At 42.2% G+C, this 21188-nt stretch overlaps 1 protein-coding gene across 10 annotated transcripts in view; it reads right to left on the reverse strand.

The window, feature by feature from the left end:
- MTM1 (myotubularin 1) overlaps positions 1-19329 on the reverse strand; it is a 96086-nt gene extending 76757 nt beyond the window's left edge. The window contains exons 1-2 of one of the 10 annotated variants that reach the window (XM_081043458.1): positions 19248-19310; positions 17057-17104 (exon numbers count right to left, since the gene is read on the reverse strand). The gene's annotated coding sequence lies outside the window, so the exon portion shown is untranslated. Of the gene's footprint in view, positions 1-17056; positions 17105-19247 lie in introns of all 10 variants that reach the window. The other 9 variants (XM_081043454.1, XM_081043456.1, XM_081043453.1 and 6 more) reach the window with 9 other exon arrangements.
- Between the last annotated feature and the right edge of the window lie 1859 nt (positions 19330-21188).

Here is a 21188-nt window from a genome sequence, read left to right on the forward strand (position 1 = left end):
ACCAGACGGGGATTCTGGTCCGTTTTACTTACTGCTTCATTTCCAACACCTGTAACAGTGCCGAGCTGGCATCCAGTAGGTACTGAATAGGTATTTGTTAAATGAATGAATGAACTGGGCAATAAAGACTTGGCAAAAGAACTTAACTGCTGTTTGTTCAATGTTTCATTTAAGCCAGAAATTCATGCAAGCTTTCAAAAAGGGTAGAACAAACCCGGGGCTAATCAAGAAACTCAAGGCCGGACGGCTCTGGGCAGCAGTGACTTAACTTAGGCTGCTTTGAGGCAATCTGCGCCAAAAAGAACTTGACCACCTCCGCCCTAGGCTCCACACTTTTCCCAAGAAACAGACATTTCAAATTAAGGTACAAAAACCTCTTCCACCACGCCCTTCCTTCCAGACTGAGAAACTGTTTCGCTCTCTGTTGACCATGAAAGACAAGATTCCATAAAATACCTGCAGCTGACGTAACTGTAAACACTTTCAAACACATGCAGGCCATGTTTGCCCTACTGTAAACATCTAAAAGCAGAATTAGAAAATGATTTGGACCTCTGCCTCACAAGCCCTTCGCGAGCAAAATCTAAACTCCAAGGGGAGCTCTAGTTCCCATGGTCACCTGATCTGAGATCAATGGCCCTGCATTCATGGTTCTTCTGAACTTTCCATGTACAGCGACGAAAGGTATGCAGGCCTCCTCTTTGAATTTTACTTACTGTGCTTTCATATTCTGTGTTGATGTTTAAATGCAGTTCAAAGACAGTCTTTCTCTGGACGCTCCCTTGAGAGCTGTGGAAACCTACCCAGTCTGAAAACTGACTTCTAAAGCCAGTCAGTGAGCAAGAAGTTATGCATGAGCAGCCTCTGAGTCCAGAACTCTAGGTCTTTCTAAGGGAGCTCTCTTTACTTGGAAGTCTGTTTTGAAAAAAATGACAAATACTTAGGAATGCTCCCTTTGTTATAAAACAAATTTCTGTAAATCCCTTTGCTAGCCGGAAATGAAAATCATAAATATTATCAACCTAAACACAATTTCAAAAAATAATGTAATGCCTTAACGCCAATATAAAGGAAAAATGAAAGCACACTTATATATAATATTTTTCAATACATTACACTAACAACAAAATTACCCCCTCTTTCCAATGTGGCCTCTAGGGGGAGGGTCACACCCTACCCCCAAGAAGAACCACTAGCAGATTTTTAGTCTGTACCTGGAGTGCCTGTAAACACAGGATTTACTAAATTAGCGTATTCTGACTTTTGCATTCAGGTTGCTCTGACTGTAGGCCACCAAGGAGGCAAAGAATGAAAAGGATGCCCTCAACCAAACCACTCTCAGCACAGAAATGTTCACCCCGGCCATTTTAAGATCGATGTACTGTCAATTCATCATCTACATTTGCCTAACCCACAGGAAAACAAACGATCTGCAACACTAGGGGTGTATTTCATTTCTATACATTTTCCTTTGAACAGGGGCGGGTAAACTTTTTTCTGTAAAGGGGCAGATAGTAAGTATTTTAGGCTGTGTGGGCTAAAGCAGCTACTGAACTCTGTATTGTAGCATGAAAAGGGCCATAGGCAATGCAGAAATGAAGGGGTGTGACTGTACTCCAGTAAGACTTTATTTACAAAAACAGGCTGTCACCCTCTACCTTAAACTATGAAAATAAATTATTTCCAAGTGAACTTTCTTTGGCCAAAGCAAATAATAATTATATCCTCTTAAACTAAAATATAAGCTATTAACTCCAGCATTCAGAGCTTATACCTTGGTTGCAAAAAGGAGGAGATTCTGTATTCAGACCAGTTTAGGCTTCAAATCCCAATTTTGTCACCTGATTAATAATAACAGTCATGCAAACCTGGACAAACTGTAGTTCCTTGTTTGTGAAAAGGGCACGATACTTCCTACCTCACAGAGTCGTGATGACAAACGTGTAAAATGCTGGCACAGCAGATGGTAACACAGAGACACTCCCATTCCAGGTCTCTTCCTCCTACATAAGACGTTCTGATGAACTCTAAGTCATTCCTCAAGCTGGCACTAATATACTTGGCTGGATTCCTCCTAAAATGCATGTCTAACACTGCTTAGCCGCCATGCATGCATATTATCTAAGACGGTCCATATAATCTTGGCAAGGCTCCAACAGCCTCCAAGAAATTTACCCTCAAAGCATGCCTACTTCCATTAGAAAAAGAAAACACTTGATGCCTAGCCCAGGCAAACTTTCCATGGGATCCCTCACACAGAGACCTCGCCTCATTACCTTCAATTCTGGCTCAAGGATCTAGAAATACACGAGAGGTTTCTTAGAGTAAATCTAACTGGATTTATTCCAAAACAGTACCCCGGTTAAAGCAAGTGGCTTACTGTCCACAGAGACACATGCAACACATATGCATTAGAGCTTCTCAATTTGTCTCAGCCACATCAAACCTCAGGGCTAGAGGAAATTTGTTTTGATGATTCTTCTTTGGAAATTATGAAACAGTAAACAGCATTTCATTTAGAAACTCACTCCTCGAATCTTTTTGATATTTATTATTCATTTTAAAGATCACAATACACTTACTTATACTTCTTTAAATGTTGCAAAGACCTCTGGCTAAAAACAATATTATTCAAACCCAGTGGAGAATGTATTTTGAATCATTTTTTCCAGTGGTTAAGTGATGGATTTGAGCTGATCCATTCACCCTATTACTTGGTCCCCTCCAGACAAATGGCATATCTTCAAGACAGCTGATTGGCTTTAGCAGCAAGATCTGTGGCCATGGAAAAGAGTAACTTAAGAAATGCTTCATAAATTGAAATTGGTATGCTAAATAAACGATTAGAAAAGTCAACCACCACCAGGTTAGCTTATTTCCAATGTAAAAAGACTGCCTAATAATGATATTACATACATTTAAACAGATCTTTAAATTCACCAATGGATTTTGTAACCATCAGATACCTGCCAGTAAACAAAGTTTTAAAATAGGAACAAGATCAAGTTCCCCATCCACCTGCCAATTCCCAAACTCATGAACCCAGCTGATCTGCTCCATGATAAAATTGTATATTGTTGAACTATTTTCCCCTGTGAGAAACTGTTCCCCAAAAGTACATTTTAAATTTATAAGTAAAAATTAACCTAACGGTAGGGAAATGGTAATTGTTGTTGGCAAGAGTAAACATACGTATGTATATGCTATACAGTCATAGCTCTAACAGTAAGGAAGGTGCCAGTTCAAATCATCTTCCTTTCCAAGGACCTTCTAAGACTGGGCATTGCTGACAAACATTCTTCCAGCAATTAATGGTGGAGGGGGAGGAACAGAATGGAACTAAAGAGCAGGTGTGCAGCTTCTAGAAAAATAAAGCGAGGAGAAAAGGCTGGCGATGATAACCTGTCATTCGGACCAATTCCTCCAGGCATTTGCAGTGGAAGGACAAGCAGGAGCTTTGTTGGCATGGGGGTCCTTATTTACCCACTTCAAGACACAGGAAGCTTTTCCAGACCTCCTCACGTACACGCACACGCGTGCACACACGCACACCCCCCCCCCTCACTTCTCTGTACGTTGCATAAATTTCTAATGGCTCACTTCTCATGCTGTACTGTATTTATCCATTGAAATTCTGGGTTTCTCTGTTCGATCTGAGCTTTCTGACGGCCAAGGCTGTTTCATGTGTTGGCACCAGCACAGAGCAGCTTGAGCCCTCAGCCCCCAGTCGATGAATGAATGAACACAGTGTCACCCCCAGAAACTTTCATGGCTTTGGAGACATCAGACTTCAGTCATTAAAGATACTCCAGCTTCCCTCCCTAGGGCTGAGCTTTGAATTTATAACTCCTCTGCCTATCTGTATCATTTTCCACATATGCAGTATATATCCCTAAATATTATGTTGATTTTGTGTGGCTTGGAACTTTTATATACAACCAGAATCATTACACATTTTTCTACCCCTTACTTTTCTCACATGACATTGTTGAGAGAGCCATAAATGTGGATGTGTGGAGTTGTGCTCCACTCATTTTCATGGCCGCATAGTACTTCATTATTCCACACTTGCTCTTCCATTCTCTTCTCAATGGTCATTTGAACTGCTTCCATGTTTCACTATTACTAACGGTGTTGTTATGAACAATCTTATAAATCTCCTGCTTCTGGCATATGTGTGAGAACTGCAATTGTATTTTGGTGCTAACTTTTCCAGCACTAAATACACATATATATACACACAAACACATACACACACACACACACACACACACACACACACACACACCATGAATTCCCCGAAAATACGACTGGGTCTTATATTAAGGTTTGCTTCAAAAGATGCATTAGGGCTTATGTTCAGGGGATGTCATCCTGAAAAATCATGCTAGGGCTTATTTTCCACTTAGGTCTTATTTTCAGGGAAACATGAGATATATATGTGTGTATATATATATGTGTGTGTATATATATATTAAATGTATATATATACATACATTTAAATCAAATTTTTTGGAGAAAATGGCTAATGGATGAAAATGTGAGCAAATCATCCACTTGAGATGAAACGAAATCCAGGATTGTCAACACTGTAATTTGAGCAGCAAGAGGGAAAATGGCAAAATGGGCAGTGTCTGAGTTTCCTGGGCCTGCTGTAACAAAGTGCCACAAACTGGAGGGCTTATGACAGAAAATTTCTTCTCTCCCAGTTCTGGAGGCTACAAGTTTGAAGTCAGGGTGTCAGCAGGGCCATGCTCCCCTGAAGGCTCAAGGGGCGTGTCCCTCTTGCCTCTTCCAGCTTCTGGTGGTCACAACTGTAGCATTTCAATCTCTGTATCTGTTGTCCCATGGCCTTCTTCTCTTTGTCTCTCTGCATGGTATTCCCCTCTAAGGACACCAATCATATTGGATTAAGGGTCCATCCTACTCCAGTATGACCTCAACCAGTTATATCTGCAATGACCCTATTTCCAAAAAAAAGTCACATTCCAAGGTACTGGGGGCTAGGCCTATCAACGTATCTTTCTGGGGGGCACAATCCAATGAACAACAGAGACAAGAGGTTCATTATAGAAATTAACAATCTACAAAATGGTCATGTCAACATGATTACATTCAGAATAATTCAGTTTGTCAATCCACCTATAAGCATTCACTGAACATCTATTAAATTAACCAGCACTGGAACATTAACATAAGCTTCTTAGAATAAATAATGAAATGACATCAGGCCAATCATTTCTGAGACACTCGTCACTCAGCACACATAATTGTTTAATTCTGTTTCCAAAGAGGTAAAAAATCAGTTAATAAATGTATACTGGGTAACTGCTCTAGACCAAGGTGGGAAACTCTAAAAAACTGAGATAAAAAAAAAAAACAAAAAAAAAAACTGAGATAAATCTTCAAGGAGCTAGCAACTGAGTTGGGGAGATGACTAAACATAAGACAAGTTAAATGGCAATAAAAAATGGGTAGGCATAAAATAAATAATAATAACACTGTGTTACAGTAAAATAAGACCAGGTCTTGTATTATAGTAAAATAAGATCGGGTCTTATATTAATGTTTGCTCCAAAAGACACATCATAGCTGATTGTCCAGTTAGGTCTTATTTTCGGGGAGACACGGTAAAGACAATAATGCAGGTGATACTATATAATTAAGGCAAAACTGAACATCCATTCATGGATAATGACCATGGCTTCCATTTACTAATCCTTTACTATGTGCAGGGCATTGTTCTAAGCATGGATAAATTCATTCAATCCCCCCAACAACCTCATAAGGCAACTAATATTAAACCACACAACCCCAAGGAACAGGAAGGTTAAACAACATGTCCCCTAAGAACTGCCAATGTTAGAATTCACACCCAGTCAGTCTGGCCATCCGATCTACTAACAGATAGTTGTTGCTGTAATTAGCTAGTAGATGATCAAATAAAATAGGAGGACATTATGTTTTCTGCTTACACAGCTGAATAGAAAAGGGGATTTTTTGGTTGTTGTTTTTGGTTTTGGTTTTTTGGAATTCCATCTCTATGTTACCAAATCAGATGATCACAAAGAAGAATGCTAGCCTTCATTTTAAAGACAAGTAAACAAATAGTGATTTCCCCCCCCCCAAATCCATGTCTGTGAGGCACTGAACCAGTACATTCCTTCTTGTTTGTCTACTGCAATATTACTTTGTGGCATGGAAAAGTTTTTTTTCAAACTATATTAAAAAGAAGGAAAACTGATTACTAATGGACAACAATAGAATAAAATACCCCATGAGGCACAATTATGACGTAATGAGGCCTTTGTTAAAACAACTATCAGCTCATATGTAGCTAGTCGAGTTATTCTTCAAAGCAGTCCCTTTCGATAGAATACATTTATTCCAGCAACACTGTCACTATTCCAAGTATTCCTCCAATTCTTCTTTTGAAACTGCCTTTAAAATTTAAAGCCACACAAGATACCATCTCATGAATTTTACCATATCTCAATTTTTAAATGAAAACCAATGGTTTCCCACAGCATGAATGCCCACTCTCTCTATTTAATACATGGGCCTCAAAATGATTTTGGCCTAAAACCAAAAGCCAAGTCCTCACTCAAAGATTTGACACCATTGAGGGTATTTTTTAAAATGGTGACATGGTCTTTTAATGCAATTCCAAAGACGAGTTCCAAACATGGGCTGGCTACTTTTGATTTGGAGCTTCCTGTCCCTTCTCTTCGTGGGCTAGAAGTAATTAAAGCAGCAAGTGAGGTTTTCAAATGTTGCCTAAGGTCTCCCAATTGTTGAAGATGCTAGGTAGGTTTGATACATCTTAACTAGTCCTAATTTAGAAGAGCAGATTGACAGCGAAGGTTCACAGTGCTCAGCAGCAGGACTAGTGGTCTGCCCAATAGGCAGTTTGCCATAGTAGTTAGAGGAGTGCCCAAAGGGAATCTCCAAAGCCTGGCTTCATTAAAAGCCTTGGAAATTCAGAAAGAGAAAGACTCGCAGTGACCCAGAGTATGGAAAATGGTTACCTTCCTACCAGGGGCAGTTTCATATTATTTCAGCCATAAATACAAGTGGCCATCCATCCCTGCTACAGAAGAAGGTGAAAGAACCGAATGAACGACTGTGCATGGGCACACATGTACGTGCACGCTCCTGCGTGCATGCGCCCACACAAGCACCTCTAGAACTTGGCACTGTTAGCAGGGAGGAAGTCTTCACAGATGTGGAAGAAATGAAATCTAAAAGGCAGAAATAAAAAAAGCGAGGAGGAAAAAAGGCAAGGAGATGAACAGAAAGCAAAACTAGTGTCAAAAGAATGGCAAAGAAAGGCAAGATGAATGGCTCGGTGAGATGTCAGAGGGATAGTGGATGGGGGGAGGGGGGTCCACACAGTGTGAGGGATATAAATGATAAACGTCTAAGTATTACTTTGTCTTGTGCACCTGAAACTAATAAAAAAAAGAAAGGCAAGATGAAGAAATTCCAGTACTATAACAATGACACATATGAATCCGACACAATTTCCATGGCTTTTGAAGAAGGAATATATGTTGCTCCACAGAAGAATAAAAAGAATTCCCAACAGGGCTACTCATGAGGTATACTATCTTCCTGAAGATGTTATCTGAGACATGGCTTCTACAAACAAATTCAACATCTAATCATGATTTAAAACAATAACTCTCAGCAAACTAGGAATAGTCAAGGGTACCTATGAAAAACCTATAGGCAACATCGTATTTAATGGTTAAAGATGGAATGCTTTCCCACTAAGTGTAGAAACAACACAACGTTGGTGTTCTTATTGCTTGCATTCAATATCTTTCAGAGATCCTAGCAAGACTAATAAGGAAAGAAAGAAAAACAAAAGGTATAACATATTGGAAGGAAGAAGTCACTGTTTTTGTGGATGGCATGAGCATGCATGTAAAAAATCCTAAGACTATTACAGAAAACCATTAGAACTAGTAAGTTAATTTAGTAAGGTTGCGTGATACCCAAGGTCAACATAAGGATGAATTCTATTTATACTGTTAGCAATGAACAAATGGACATTAAAGTATAAAAATATCGTTTGCATAACATAAAAATGAAATAGTTAGAGATACATTTAACAAAATGTGTATAAGATCCACACACTGAAAACTATAAAACACTGCTGAGAGAAATTAAAGAAGTTCCAAATACATGGAAATATGTATCATGCTCAAGAATCAGAAGACTTTATATTGGTATGATGTCAATCTATAGATTCAATGCAATCCCTACCAAATCCAACTGGGCTTTGTCACAGAAACTGACAAGATGATTCTGAAATTTATATGGAAAGACAAAGGACCAAGAATAGCCAAAAATAATCTTGAAAGAAAGTGCAAAAAAGAACAAAGTTGGAGTACTTCCACTACCCAATTTCCAGACTTACTATAATGGCTCTGTAATTAAGACAGTGCGGTACCAGCATAAAGATAGGCATATAGATGAATGCAACAGAATAGAGTCCAGAATTAGGCTATGTTTTGGAGGTCCTAGCAACGATCAATTGATTTTCAACAAAGGTACCGAGGAGACTTAATGGGAAAAGGTTCGTCTTTTCCACAAATGATGCTGGAACAATTTAATATTCATATGGAAAAATAAGTGAATCTTGACCCTTATCTCACACAATGCACAAAAATAACTTGCAATGAAGCACAGACATACTAGCTTTATATTTCTGCATAACAAACTCAATACCTAACACAACACGCATTAATGATCTCAGTTTCCGTGGGTCGTGGGTCAGAAGTCTGAGCACCACTTAGCTGGATGCTCTGTCCAGCTCTCACAAGGCTGTAAACTCAAAGGAAGGGGATTACACAGGGTACGAGCACTGAGGGATGCAATTCAGGGGGCCAACCTAGGGTCTGTCTGCCACGACAGAGCTAAACATAAGAGCTAAAACAGCGAAAGTCCTAGAGGGAGACATAGGGGGAAATCTTTGTGAACTTAGGTTAGGCAAAAATTTCTTAGAGCACAAAAAGCATAAACCATAAGAGGGAAAAATAATAAACTAGATTTTATCAAAATGAAAAACCTTTGCTCTTTCAAAGGCACACTTAAGAAAATGAAAGAGTAAGCCACAGTTTGGGAGAAAGTACTTACAAATCACATTATCTGATAAAGGTCTTGTATGCAAAATAGATAGACTTTGTATAACAATAATAAGACAGACGATCCAATAAGAAACAGGCAAAAGATTTGAGCAGACACTTTACCAAAGAAGATACAGGAATGGCCAAGAAGCACATGAAGACATACCATCATTAGTCATTAGGAATATGCAAATTAAAACCACAATGTGCTACCATTGCACACCCACTGGAATGGCTGCAATTTAACAAGACAGACAATACCAATGGTCTCACTTATATGTGGAATCTAAAGAACAGAATAAATGAGCAAACAAAACAGAAACAGACTCAGACATACAGAGAAAAAACTGATGGTTGCTAGATGAGAGGGGGTTTGGGGGGCGGGGGAGAAAGTGAAGGGATTAGAAAGTACAAATTGGCAGTCACAAAACAGTCACGGGGATGTGAAATACAGTATAGGGAACATAATCTAATGTAAAGATGGGTACTGGACTTATTGGGGAAACTTCATAGATTGTGTAGATGCCTGACCCCTGTGCTATACACCCAAAGCTGATGTAGAATAGTACCAAATGTCAACTATAATTAAATATATGTATATAGTCACAGGATGTAAAGTACAGCATAGGGAATGCAGTCAACGGTACTGTAACAGCCATATACGATGTCAGAGGGGTAGCAGTATTGGGGCGGTTATCACTTTGTGAGGGGTGTAAACGTCTAACGAGTATGTTGTTTTATACACCTGAAATTAATATAAAAACTAAAATTAAAATAATAATAAATAAAATTATGCTTTGAATAATAAGGGAAACAATCTAGTTTGCAAAAAAAAAAAAAAGACAATACTGTGTCACTGAGGATGTGGCCCACGCAGAACTCTTATACTTTACTTACTTTGCCAGTGGGAATGCAAAATGGCACGGCCCCTTTGGAAAAATAGTTTGACATTTCTTGTAAAGTTAAACATATACTAAGCATATGGCCCAGCAATACCTAAATATTTACACAAGACAAATGAAAACACGAGTCCACATAAAGACCTGTATCCAAATGTTCATAGCAGCTCTATTCATACTGGCCAAAAACCAAAAAGAATTAACTCAACCGTTCATCGACGTGGACAAGTTATATTACAGCCACACTACAGAATACTACTCAGCAACAGAAAGTCACCAACTGCTGATGTATGAGACAATGTGGATGGATACAAAACGCATTCTGCTAAGTAAAAGAAGAAAACCACAAAATACTATATAAACCTACCCTCAGTACATTTCAAAGAACTACAAGTATTCAGACCACATGCTCTGACCATAATGCAATTAAGTTAAGAGATCAGTTTTCAAAATAGCTGGAAAATGTAAATTTAAATTTAATAATAGACTTCTAAATGACTGGCATGAGACTAAACGACTAACAGGAGAATGAAATAATTACAATGGACATGAGAACATACTACAACTAAATAATAATAAAAATACTATGTTCTGAAACATCCAAACAGCAGAATAAATCCAAAGACAGAAAGAAGGAGAAAATAAAGAGTGATTATTTCCAGGATATATTTTAAGTGAAAAAAGTAAGAGGATAAATAGTGTATGTAGTGTGTGGGTTTTTGTTGTGTTTTTCTGTTTGTTTTTTGGTGTAAGAAAAAGGAGAAATGTAAATGTGTGTATACGTGCTCAAATTTGCAAAAGAAGACACAGAAGACTGAACTAAAAATGAGTACTCTCGTGGGGGGGAGGGGACAACACACTTGGCAGGAGACGGGCTGGAAGTAAGGCTTCTCAGAATATACCTTGATATAAATTTGACTTTAAAATCATATGAAGTTTTTACTCACTAAAAGTCAATCAAAAAACCTTGAGAACATAATTATTCTCATTTATTTCCACATATTGACAAACCTCATACTGCAAATCTGTGGTGAGACTCATCAAGAAAAAAACGGAGAAGGCACAAGCGAGCAATATTACGACTTAAGAATGACAAGACAGATGTAACTACAGATATGGCAGATATTAACTGGTAGTTTAAAATCTTCCCACACCAAAACACCAGGCCCAGGTGGTTCTAGAGGCCAAGTTCTACCAAACATTCAAGGAACAGGTAACTCCAATCTTATATAAACTTCCAGAGACCAGAAAAATCCAGTACTCTCAACTCACTTTAAAAAACTAGCAAAAACGAGACAAAGACAGCACAGGAAAGGAAAATTAAAGCCTAAATTCGTTCACACATACAGATGTAAAAATCCTGAAGAAAATATTACCAAACAAATCCATCAGTAAGAAACACATTGAATTCACACTAGCAGTGCAAACCTGGTGAATGCTGCAAAGTTATATTAGAAAATCCCTTCTAATAGCTCATGCATTCACAGGTTTAAAGAGGTGGACAAAAAGTATCTCTGTAAAGGCAGAAAAAGGGGTTGATAAAATTCAACATCTTAAAAAATGTGCACTAGAAGCGAGCCTACACAAAATCTAGAGTAAACATGATACTTTCTGGTGAAATATAGAAAACATCGCGCCCTTCCACACACAGATCCTGGGCCCCACCCAAACCTACTGAATCAGACACTCCAGGCTCCCAGCCAGGGAACTCGTTGGTTGGCCCACGCCCTCAGGTGATTCTGCTGGGCTGGCTGCTCAAAGTCAAAGTGTGACTCAAAGCAGCACACCAGCCTCACGGGGGACCGTGCTGCCACTGAGGAGGGTTCTACCGCCCTCACAGACCCAGAGTCCGAATGTGAATTTCAACAGGACGTCCAGGTGATTGACAGGGCCGTCATGGGCTCCTATTACAGCTGCTCTCCAGCCGGGCAGCACGGGAGAATCACCCAGAGTACTTTCAAAATGTAGATGTCTGCATTCCCACCAACAGTGTATGAGAAACAAAAACTCATAGACACAGACAATAATTTAGTGGTTACCAGACGGTAAGGGGGTGGGGGGTGGGTGATGAGGGTAAAGGGGATCAAATATATGGTGATGGAAGGAGAACTGACTCTGGGTGGTGAGCACACAGTGGGATTTATAGACGATGTAATACAGAATTGTACACCTGAAATCTATGTAAATTTACTAACAATTGTCACCCCAATAAATTTAATTAAAAAAACAAAAACACTTTTATGTAAAAAAAAAAAATGTAGAAGTCTGAACGCCCCCAGATCGAACAAAACCTGAAGGTCAGTGGGTGGGGTCTGAGGAGCAGATCTTTAAACCTCCCTAGGTGAAACTAAAGAGCAGCCAGCGAGGCAAACCACAGGCTTTTCCAGCCCAAGGAAACTTCTATTGAGGAACTCCCGCCCTCGCCAAGGAGCCAGAGAAGGAGGTGGTCTTCGCATTCTTTGAGGATAGCCCCAAGAAAGAAGCTTACATTTCACTTGTATACCAACGGTGACTTCTTAAGATGGCTTACCAAACTGAAACCCAGAAAAGAACTCTCTGGAACCTGGTGGGGATGCTGTGAGGATGCAAATGAGATGTATGTCATAGCACTGGGCAAAGGGCTTGGCCCAGATTACACCGACCATTAACCAACGTTTTACAGCGGCAGCGGCAGTGCCACTGACAGCGAATCTGCTGACACCACCAGCAAATCAAGGCCAAAATGTATCTCCAAGCTGCGCTGTCCAACGTTGGAGCCACTAGGCCGTGGAGCTCCGGAATTAGTCCAAATTCAGGAGTGCGCTAAATGTAAAGTCCATGCCGGATTTCCACAATTTAGTACACACAAAGGGAGTGACATCTCACTAATTATTATCCTGATTACATGTTGAAACGATATTTTGGATATTCTGGGTTAAATCAAAATCTATGATTCAAATCGATTTCATCTGCTTCTTTACCTTTTTTTGGTAATTAAAGTTTTTTTGGGTGACAACTGTTAGTAAAGTTACATAGATTTCGGGTGTACAATTCCGTATTACATCATCTGTAAATCCCATTGTGTGTTCACCGCCCAGAGTCAGTTCAAATATGTGCTTCCTTACTTTTTAATGGGACTGCTAGAGAAACGGATTACACCTGCAGCTCGAACTATCTTTCCAGTGGGCAGCACAATCAGCCAGAAAGCCAGGATGTGAACTGCTACTTAGTCCAGCTTCCTCAAACTTTCATTTACGTACAGACCGCTTCGTGGACTGATTAAAAGGCAACTTCTGGCTGTGTAGTTCTGGGGACAGCCTAAGATTCTGCATTTCTCCTACACTCCCAGAAGCTGATAAGAAACTTCAGGACACTCTTTATCGAAAAGGGAAAACTGTTTGGTGGCACAGAAGTGATGGGAACCTCTGGAGGAATGATCACGTCATCTCAGAGTTGAGAACAATGAAGATAGGAAATGGCCAGCAGGGTTACACTCAGCCTCAACTTTCAGAAATCAGTTATCATGTCTCAAAGTGAGGGCGACAAAGAGATGAGGACCAGCTCCAATTGTCCTCTGTGTGTGATGGCGCTAGGGACTTACACTTACTCTCACAGGTCGGCACCACCGATGTGTGCAAGGGACACTTCGGGACCAGGAAGCTCAAAATGGAATCTTGACTGAGGTTTCTTTTATCCTGCCTGCCACATAACCAGTGTCAAGGGCAGTGCCCTCCTGGGGTCTCACCAAAACCCAGTACAAGTCTTCCTTCTCACTGTGACCCATAAAAAAGACTGACATGTCATGGCCTGGGGTCACTGCTGTGCAGGGACATTTCTTATTTCAGTGAAACAGCTCGTGCCCATTGCAGCCCTGCTGGAATGAACCGTGACAGCACAGCCCGTTCTGCTCCGTCCCCACCTACATCGTCTCAGGGCCATAAAGCCACTTAAAGGTGAGAGAAGGATATCACAAGCACCACGAACTGATGCCAAGAACCCCCCTCAGGACCCACTTCTGCCTCCAACGCTCCCCTAAAGGGGAGCACAGGACATCCTGATATCGCAATCCATTCCACTGTAAGAGGCTCTGGGAAAGTGTTTCCTTCTCACAGAAAGCTCAAGGACGTGATAGCAACATGTAACGATGATGACAACTTAAAGAAAGGCCATCTCTGTGTTGTCAAGGTCTGCAGGCCAGGAAGTCCAAGCTGGAGGAGTTACAAACAAGTCACTTTTCTTTTTACTTTCAATTATTACCCTTCAACTTCCCACAGCCCTTCCCGCCCCCAACATACCCACAAGCAAAGCAAAAAAGAAAAACGAACCTAAACGCAAACTGCTCACGACAATAGCCTAAAACTCCAGAAGCTGGGAAGAAAAGGGTGGGAAAGCAATGTGTGAGACCTCTCCCGGCACTGGACTCAAAGAACTTTCTTATTCATTTGCTAATTGCCCGTGGAAAGAAAGGCTAAGCATGAGCTCAGTTGTTTCATCTTGCAGTCAGGGAATATGATCCTAGACAGACAAAACAATTCGTTGAAATGAACACATCCAAACAAGTTCTAAACGATCGCCCCTTGTCCAGTTCAAGTCAGAGAATGTTTCCTAAATGTTTACGGCATGCGGAAGGCCACGTTAGGTTTCACCTGCCCAGAACAACGTCTCCAACCTCAGTCGTCTTTAATACAAACGTGGAAGATGAACAAAATTAATACTGAAGTACACAGGTGTCACATAGAGTTGAGCAACACAATACCAAACGAATACACACGTAAGTACATGAAATTTCCAGGAACTACTTAAGGAATCATTTCAAAATATGGAGAAACAAATTCAAGTAACACGAAAAGAGCACTCGTTGTGTGCCCTGTTCAGACAAGCAAGACAGGGTGGACGTGGAGAACAATCAAGTCCCTGGATTTCTTCTTGTCCCAGACCCAGGAGTGCAAGCATCTAGTCTAGCATGGACGGAGCAACTCGGCAGGGCCTCAAGCTGCACTGAGGAGCTCAGGGAAGGTGTTGATTCAAAATAAGGCAAGATTTCCATTCTGAGGCCCTGCAGAAAAAGGCAGGCAATATTCCCTGATAGAGAGGCCTTGCTCACCTTTTGCTTGTTGGTTACAGAGTGCTATCATTTTAGGAATAAAGAACATGGAAGCTTGGAAGGTGTACCAGTGGCTTCAGGCCCATTTGAGAGAGGCAAAGAAATGCTTGCATATCTCAATGCTGACAGAAGAGGGAGAGCGAGAAGGCAGAGGCCCCACAGACAGCTACAGGGGAGATGGGCCAAGAACAGGAAGGACACTGCCCTCTAATACCAGTTCTCCAAATAGTGATGGCTTATGTAACACATGAGTGCAGTAATAATAATACCACATGGTCTTCAAAGAGTACTGAGGCGCACTGGACTCTCTGAAGAGCTCTCGGAGTTTGGTAGGGCAGGTTTTCTTAGCTCTGTCATACAAATGGAAGACCCACCAGCAGTGAAGTGAAATGACTTGTCCCATGTCAGAGTTAAGAAGAGGCAGAACTGGGACTTGAACCTGGCTTCTGAAATCCAAACTCAGGAAGCTTTCTACTTCACACAGACACAAGGCTCTTTCCCACTCCTGTTCCTCAGGTAAAAACAGAAAGAAAGCACTAGCACAGGATGCCAATTTTCTAAAGAGAAGCTTGTCACATTCTTAAAAACAAAAAAAAGATGAAACGGTCCTGGTGCTCCTATGGAAAAATGCATTGTAAACATTTAAACGCATTTTTAAAATGCATTGTAAACATGAAAAACCAGCCTCCAACTACAGGACGGCAACTGGATCTCATCGGACGGACTCCAGCTGGGTCTCCTGGTACCTCTCGCTCTCAAAGCAGAGAAACTGGAAGAAGCCCTCTCTTGCTCTATTCTTGTTTGTAGAAACAAACAAAATATGGCCTCAAGTAATTTAAAGTCGAAACAGTAAAAGGAACTTAACACTACAAGAACTGTGAACACTGCTGCCAGCATCACCTGAAACTAAAAGCTCGAGTCAATAATGAAATGAAGAGAAATGTCCAGAAAATCAGGTTTACTAGATTCCCAAAAGTTTATTAGAACCTGTCTGGAATCATTTAAAAAACAAAAAAAAAGAATGAAGTTCCGTGTAGTTCAAGTTCAACTTTTCTTTAGTGTCTACTATGTTAAGATGCTATTCTAAGCACTTAACAGGGATTATCACTCAGTGCTGCCAACAACGCTTTGAGGAAGGTACTATGATTATTTCCACTTTACAGATAAGGAAACTGAGGCACAGGGGCACGTAACCCGCCTAAAATCACACAGGTAATATTAGAGCCAGGATTCAAATCTGGAGTCAACAGCTTCTAGGCAAATGACAGCCCCTGCCCACCGCCATCTGCCAAAAAGGAATAATGAACTGAGAAACCAGAAAATAAAGAAAGCAGAACTTCAAAGAGGTCAAAAACAGGGAAGGGAAATTACTAAAGAATAATGAAAACAACCTCTTATTTATTCTTTTATAACATTTTTAAAAACTTTAGAAATAACAATTTCTGGCCTTTGAAATCCTTTGGCCACCAGTTCAAAATGTCACCTATTAAGTTTTGAAGAGGCACTGCTTTTCTCCTTATTTTGAAGCCTTCAATAAGAGCAAGAACCACATGTTCTTTCAGTGTGTTTAAAAGTAACTACACTTTGTTAATCCTCTTTTCACTTTGGAACAAAGAATAGTGGAGTATTTTATGTAACTTTAACCATTTTTCAGAACCTGTACAATGAAAGCATTTGCTTGGAAGCCAATGAACACACAGCATATGAGAGAACTGAAAAGGTACTAAATAGATAAACTTTCATAGTAAGCTACCATTAATGCCATTTTATTGGCACTCTTGTTCTTAAGTTGAGCGCTTCTTTCCTCTAGCGCTACAGGCATACCTCATTTTGTTGTGCTTCCCTTTATCATGCCTCACAGATGCTGTATTTGTTTACAAATTGAAGGCAAGACCCTCCACCAGCAAAAAGATGATGACTCGCTTTATTGCGATACTCACTTTATTGCGGTGGTCCGGAACTGAACCCACAATTTCTCCGAGGTATGCCTGTAATTTCAAAACGAACTTGTTTCTTTACAAACCACACAATATGAAGATTGACAAGCATTTCAGATAGTAGGTTCCCAGTACAAACCAGTGTGCAGGAAAAGAAATCCTCATGTAAGATAGCCTGAGGCCAGCAGACACTGGCATGGAATCAACAAACCATACGGACCACAGCAGTCTTCTGTAGCTAGAGCAAGGTAACTACTCAGATAGCAAGGGACTCGAAGACCACCTCTCTAGGTGTTTGAAACTACTCACTGTTTCCATGTAAGGGGGAAAAACGCAAGTGAAAATGAGGCTGTGATGAACGTATCATCCAAAAGGTAATGGCTGGAGAAATGATGGACTCCATAGAATCTCTTTCAGACAGATTCACTTTGCGATTTATTTGCTGTCATGGAGCAGCAGTTGATAGTCTAAAACTAGCCATTCAAAGTAATGCCCAAGTCACTCTCATTCATGCCAGCCTGTTTTATTGTCATCAGAGAGTTCCAGAGCTCTGTTTTTCATCATACTGCTCATTTCCACTAGAATATATAGCAGTATCTGTGTGTGTAATTGTCTGCTTCCCCACACATTAGCTCTGTAAGGCTGGGACCTCATCAGTGGTGCTGTCTGCCATCTTCCCAGTGTGTGGGACACTGTGGGAAGACCACGGACATTCTGGGTTGAACAAATGAATGAAACCACTGACAGCTTGATAAATGTGTTAGAACTTTAAGGGAAGGAGACCAATCCTCCTTTAATAACTGTACTGGAATCTAACAGCCCCAATGAATGTTCTCCACTTTCAAGCACCTCAGGAGGCTGCTATACCCTGGCAGCACCAATGGTTTGAATCTACTCCATGGTATGAAATCTCTCAAGGGTAGATTTGGTTTTATGAAATAACCAAAAGTCATTCAGAGTCAAATTTGGTGATTAAGTGGTCATGCCTATGACCTAATGGTGGTATGTGGGACGCAAGTAAAATGTGTCTATAAATTAACAAGCCTGATTCTTATTTATAAGGCTGGTAAACTGGTTTTGAAGGAAATTCAAAACAGTATGAACTATAGCGAAATCGCTGGCTCAGTCTCAAGACTCTAAGGTGGATACTTTACAAGGAACAAAAACTGAGCTGTGATTAAAAAAAAAAAAGTACCCAGGCTAGACAGCCACCAAGATATCGCCTAGAGACCTAGCTTATGATATTAGCCTTGCCATGAAGTTGCCAGGAAGCCTGGGTCACATTCGTTACCTTCTCTGGGCCTTGGTTTCCCCATCTGAGAAACAAATGAACTCTACGAACTTCAAGGTCCCAGTCAATTCTAATATGCCATGATTCCATCCTTGTTTCAAAGCCAGTTAGAATCCACTCCGCCTCATACTTTGTATGCATCTAAACAGCCCATAATGTAATTTTTGCAGCAGATTCATTTCATCTTTGCTTAGGCAAAAACTAAAATTAGTTTTCACTTCCTGAGTGCAGCAAAAGACAGTTAAGGGAGGCAACTCGGCAAAGGGCGCTTGCTCGTGCCTGTGCATACTTCCGACTGCGTATCAGGGAACTAACCGTTCCCTTTCAGATCTTCCCTCAACTGTTGCAAAAACAGTTAAACCTCCCGTGTGAGACACAGAAACACTAGCCGAGAACGCCGATCGATCGAGGCTTTGCGGCCAATGACGGGCTGCGGCCGCTCGACAGGACCCACAGGGGATGCGGCGGGCACACACCCCGCGCGGAGAGCCAGGGCAATAACCAGCCAAGGCGCGTCTCCGGGGAGGCAGGGCGGTCGTCCGGCGCGCTCGCCGCCCCGGGACCGGGAAGTAAAGTCAGGGCAGCGGCCGTGACGCCCCCTCCCCCCACTCCCCGGCCCCACAGCCCCGATTCCAGACCCGACCTTCGCCTGCCGCGGGCCCGGGACCTTGGACGAGGAGAACCGGGAAGCCGGAGGCACCTGCCTGCAGTTACCCGGCCTCAGCCCTGGCCGGCGGGGACAGCCAAAACGCTCGGGCGAACCCACCCACCCCCAAGGGTGCTGCGGGGCCCCGCGGGACCCGCCCGCCCAGGGGGGGTCCCAACTTCCTCCTCCCGGCTACCCCACCACGGGTCCCCGCAGCGTCCGGCTGGGAGCCAGGACAGCCGCAAGCGCGCACCCACCTTGGGCTCCGGGCGCCACCGCCGTTGCCAGGCTGCTCGGCTCCCGGGCCCCGCTCCGCCCCCTCCAGAGCCCGCCCCCTGCTGCCTCCCCGCCCCTGGCCACTGCCCGCCGCCCTCCTCCGCACGTCGGTTGGCGAGGGTGCGTCACGTGACAGGAGCTGGGGCGGGCTGAGGTCGCCAGGGAGCCTAGGGAGCCAGTCTCGGGGGCGGGGCTCTTCACCCGGGAGGCTGCTGGGAAACCCTTTGAAGGGTCTGGCGCGTGGAGGCCGCTGGGAGTTGTAGTTCTAAATGTGGTGCCGGGAATGGGCAGGGCCAAGATGCTACAGGGACCCACCCCTGTAAGGGAAGTTGGAGTAGGCTCACAGAAGAGGCCGCTGGGAAGCGTAGTCCTAGAACTCTTGGCTGTGTCTCACTGTTTTTCTCCAAAACGGGGAAACCGAGAGGGAAAACTTCCCTAGATAAAACTTTAGCGATTTTACTAAATTTAGCTAATATTGGGTACATACGGTTGGCTGCGTGAAGTTGAGATACTATAAGGTAAAAAGAAATTTCACTGACTGATACAGAATTTGCAATTCACAAACCCAGCTAACAGCAGACGCATTCTTCATGCTGTGCCAGCACCTTTACAAGAACTCTCTTGAGACTTGGTGAAAGGAAACATCTCAGGACAGAGTTCCTTCCACTTTTTGAAGTTTGGAGCAGGCCACCATTAATACAGTAAAAGGAAAGGGAAAGAAAAAAGAGAAAGAAGGAAGACAATTTCAGGAAGAGAATTCAGTATGTAATAAAAAAAATACTTGGGCACAGAAGAATATGTGTAATATTTCTTGTCCTGCACGATAATTACACATAAGCAGTTCTGGTAAATGATGGTAAATAGGACTGCTTTAACATGACCTTTTCCCTCTTATATCTGTTATACCTGTTCCCACTCAGCATCTTAAAGCACCTGTTTTACATGATACCAATATACGTATGTGTGAGTGTATAATCCTATATCATTATACACACACACACACACACACACACACACACACACACACAATATTAACCCTGTGGAAGAGTCCAGACTTCTTAAATGGGTAACAGGACCTTCAGACTCCAACCCCACCTTCTCTTTAGCCAGTTCTAACGCGTCTCTTCTCTCCCCTCACCCCAGCTTCTGGTCTAGTCACAAGGAGCTTGTTTCTATTCTCTGGATGCACCAGGTTCTTTCCTCGCTCCAGCCCTTCACACATGTTCCTTTGTCCTGGATTGGCCAAACTCTTAGAAAGTGGCAGAATAGCACATGCTCCTAGGACAGATAGAATTAGAAGCTCTCCCCAGAGCCTTTCTCATAGCATCTTTGTCATCATTTGTTTACTTGTCTGCCCCACCACCTCCCCTCCCCAGGCTGTGAACTTCCTTAATCACATTCACGTTGGTACTTGATTTGAAAGAGTGTTCAGTAAGTGCTTCTTGATTGTGTGCATTGCATGCCAGAAAGTCTCCCTGGTGGGCTACTGCATAAGTGGATTCCCACATCTCTGAGTCTTGGAGCAGAGGGAGAGAAGAAAATGTGGGTGGGTGGAGGGAGGGCAGCAGCTGGGTGGGAGAACCTGCATATGGTAGGCACTGTGTTCAAGGATGAGGCTGAAGCCCTTTGCTCCATGGAGGTGGAATTGGGGGGAGCAGGGACACTTCTCATCCCAAGGCTGCAGTTACTGGAGAAGATTTCTCCAGCACCTCCGACTTGGGTCCAGCCCCAGTCTAGCACCAGCTCCAGAAGGAGGCAACCAAAGCAGAAAGGGCCAGTATAGAAGACCAGTCTCTGGCTTGTGAAATGGAGACAGTCATTCCTGCCCTGTCTGCCTCACAGTGTAGGTGTAAGGATAAAGCAGGGAATGGAGATGAAAGCACTTTGAAAACTATAAAGGCTGAGTGTCATCCAGGAGTTCC

Source organism: Rhinolophus hipposideros, assembly GCF_964194185.1.
Source record: "Rhinolophus hipposideros genome assembly, chromosome: X".
NCBI lineage: Eukaryota > Metazoa > Chordata > Mammalia > Chiroptera > Rhinolophidae > Rhinolophus > Rhinolophus hipposideros.